At 39.9% G+C, this 3,918-nt stretch overlaps 1 non-coding gene across 1 annotated transcript; it reads right to left on the reverse strand.

The window, feature by feature from the left end:
- Positions 1 to 2,510: 2,510 nt before the first annotated feature.
- Positions 2,511 to 2,617, reverse strand: LOC145564870 (small nucleolar RNA R71). The gene has a single exon (XR_014094919.1). It is a non-coding gene; the product is annotated as a small nucleolar RNA R71 (small nucleolar RNA).
- Between the last annotated feature and the right edge of the window lie 1,301 nt (positions 2,618 to 3,918).

The following is a 3,918-nucleotide window of genomic DNA, read 5'->3' on the forward strand; positions in this document are numbered from 1 at the left end:
GTGTTCCAATGTCTTTGATATGAACATGTCTTTAATGTGAACACATCTCAGATTGCGTCTCTTATCGAGTGCTCGGTACCGTGCCTGATAAACATGAATGCTAAGTGAGTGATAGACCGCATGATCGAGATTGCCCACACTTATAAAAATAAGATAAATGCTAAAGCAAAAGAAAAAGCTAAAAAACACGAGTAGAAACTCAAGCATAAAAATAAAGATTCAAAAGCAAGGTTGCACACCTTGGGGGCTTATCTAGGGTCTTGAGCCTTTTTTCCCTTTCTTCTTCAACCTTTAGCCTAACCACGTTACAATCCTTAAAAAAGACCTTTTTGAGGTATACACACACTTGTGCGAGGTTCGGCTAGAGCTACGTTCGGCCTGATTCCTAACGGATACGTAGGCTGATATGTCCATTTTATATAGTGTTTTACCCCCGTCCCTTGGTCGTTATTAGTAGTGTTTTTGGCTCTTTCGGGCCACTTTTATTACTAATTTGTGTGTTCTAGTATTTTCGTAGTTTTAGTTGTATTTTAGAGGAAATTACACTCTTGGAGCATTTTCCCGGGCTTTATGGATCAACTACGGAAGCTAGAAGGACGCGACCACTTTTGGAGCCCAGGATCGGTGAGAGCCGGTGATTAAGGGCTCGGTAATTGGGATCCCGAGGCATTTGGACCAAGTATTCGAGACCCGAGAGGAAATCCGGATTGGGCCGAGAAATCTAGCCCAATCGAAGTCCAAGCCTCAAGGAGAAGCAACCGCCCCTCGGGCTACCTCTAGCACGATCGGGCGCGGCAGGGCTATTAGGCTGAGCGTGCTGAGGCGCGCCCGATCGTGCGAGCTTCTAGCACGATCGGGCGAGGCTGCTTGGGAAGAACGCCAAGAAAAAGACGCGCCCGATCGGGAGGCCCTTCGCCCGATCGGGCGCGCGTTTTTAGAAGACCTGATTAAGTTAGTTTTAATTCTTGTTTTAGAAGACATTTAAATACGATTTTGAACGGAATTATGAGATCTTCTTTCTTAGACTTTCTCTCTCTACTTAGGATCTTTTCTCTCTCTTAACTCTTCTCTCAACTCTTGTTCTTGATTATTTCCATTAATACAGATTAGTTTGGTAACGATTTCTCTTTTCTTAATCTTATTTCCGTTCATCATGATTTACTCTATTACTTTGTTTAGTTTAGATTTAATTATGTGTGAGTAGTTTTATTTCTAGGGTTTGTGGGGATCCATAAATAATATGAAGGGGTAAATTGCTGTTGTTAATTATCAATGCTAGATTAATTTCCTATTGATTGATTTAATGCTCTGTGACTAGATTTGCGCAGATCTTTTATGCATGAGTTTAACAATATTGATTCGAGATTCGACATATGAGAATTGATGTTTAGGTCTAGTTTCAATAGGCAGGTTAATTTATAAATGGTTAGGTCGAGATTCGAAAGATGAGATTTAATACCGGTAAATTAATTGTGTGATTATAATACGTAGCGAAAGCCCTTTATGATCTGAGTAATGTATGCATTGATGATTGATTATTATGTTTTACCCTGAAATATTATTTATTGGTGAACCTATACCCTAGGTCCTTTATTCATTGTTTCTTCTCCTACTTTTATTCTTTCCCACTTTTACCCTTAGTAGTTTAGTTTCCTTCGATTATTATATTTTGGTTACTTTATAATCTAGATTATATTAATTAATTAGGAATAGAAAGACTTGTTTCTCTGTGGATTCGACCCTACTTCCCTATCTACATTAGTTAGAGGATTTAGGAATTACTTTTGATTAGGGGATACGACTTTACCCTGTCAAAATTTGGCGCCGTTGCCGGGGAAACGGTTTTATTTTCATTTCTGATTGTTTTTGTAGTCTAGATTATTTCCCTTTTGTCTCATAGAGCGTTAGTTCTCTGAGACAAATCTCATATTTGCTTCTAGTTTTTGTTTATGCCCAGGTGTTCCAGATCAGGTTACATCCCATTCGATCCTGAGATCGAACGTTCCTTCCATAGACAGAAAAATCTCTACAAGCAAATCCTGGCGGATTCTGGTGATAATAACAAAAATCACCGAAATCCTCCAACTGGTTCTAGCGATTCAGAGACATCATCAGACGCAGAATCAGAGATGACGGCTCCAAAGAAGCTTAGTGATTATTCACAACCAAAGCTTACGGATTTTCCACATCTCACCCCTACTCCGGCTCTTCATGGGGTTCAATTTGAAATTAAACCTCAATTTATAACGATGATAGAGAGGAATCAATTTAGTGGAGCCAAGGGTGAGGACCCGAATCTTCACATTGCCGACTATTGTCAATATTGCAACACCATCAGGCAAGCCGAGGTCACTCAAGACCAAATCAGGGAGATTCTCTTTCCCTTCTCTTTAACTGGAAAAGCTAAATTGTGGTTTAATGGCTTAAATAGAACTACACTTGGTATAACTGACTAGGAAACTCTTGTTTTGAACTTCTATAACAAGTATTATCCTGCAGAGAGAACAACAGTACTACGGAGTGCGATCCAGAACTTTGCCCAAGAAGCCGATGAATCTTTATATGAGGCTTGGGAGAGGTTCAAGGACTTACAAAGAGAATGCCCTCACCATAATTTAGCGCAATGGCAGTTAATCCAAGCCTTTTATAACGACATTGGAAATTCCTCTAGAATAATTTTAGACTCTGCAGCTAGTGGGAGATTCATGAATCTTAATGTTGATGATGTAGGTCAGGTTATTGAAGATATGGCGATACACAATTCCCAATATGGGAATCCTAGAGGATTTGCTAACAAGGGGAAGCATAGTGTCGACTCTGTATCCTTTTTGCAAGCTCAACTAACCTCTATTTGCCAAAAATTAGATAATCTGAGCACTGCTAATGTAGCTAATGTTTCTACAATTAATAATAATTCTAATGAGGCTTTTTGTGAAAATTGTGGTATTGTAGGTCATTGGGAGCAAGATTGCAGGAGTTCCGTGGAGCAAGTTAATGCCTTCCAAGCTTATAAGCAGAATAACCCATACTCCAACACCTACAATCCTGGGTACCGGAACCATCCATACCTTTCCTACCGGAGCACTAATGTTCAAAATCCACCATCACAAGAACCACAGGCGCCACAGCAGCAGAAATATTATCATCCCAATGCTAGCCAGAAGAACCAACCACAACAAACCCCCTCATCCTCCGACCCTTCTCTGGCGGAAATTAGAGCAATGTTGGTTAATATGCAAAAGCACATGGAGAGCAGAGATGCGACAATTGATCAAATTCTAGCGCATAATTAAATTGTAGATAATCAAATTGTGAAACTCTCCTCTACTCTACAAACCCGCCAACAGGGAGCTCTGCCGGCGCAGCCAATCCGACCTACGGATCAAGCATTTGTAATTACTCTAAGGAGTGGTTCAAACTATGAAGGGCACTCTATGCCCAGAGTTGATGAACCTGTTTTATTAAATAATGCTAATCTTGATTCCGTTAAACCAAACAATGTAGTTGATAGCCCTGCAGGGCTAAAGGATATTACTAACATATCTAATTCTACATTGCAGGGTACAACGTACTCCAGAGAAGGTGGCTACTCCAGACAAGAGTAATAATGCTCCAAAGCCAATTATCAAACTTCCTTTCCCCAATCATCATTTGAAGACAAACTTGGATAAGCAGTTTGGTAAGTTCCTGGAGGTGGTAAAAGATTTGAAGGTAATAGTTCCCTTTACTGAATTGATCACACAAATCCCCTCGTATGCAAAATTTATGAAAGAAATATTGACGAGGAAAAGGTCTATTAGTGAGGTAGATACAGTAGCTTTCACTGCAGAATGTAGTGCCGTACTTCAAAATAAGTCTCCACCTAAATTAAAAGATCCGGGTAGTTTTTCTATCCCTTGTCATATTGGCAATCTCTTG

This window comes from Chenopodium album, chromosome 1 (genome assembly GCF_948465745.1).
Source record: "Chenopodium album chromosome 1, dcCheAlbu1.1, whole genome shotgun sequence".
Taxonomy (NCBI): Eukaryota; Viridiplantae; Streptophyta; class Magnoliopsida; order Caryophyllales; family Amaranthaceae; genus Chenopodium; species Chenopodium album.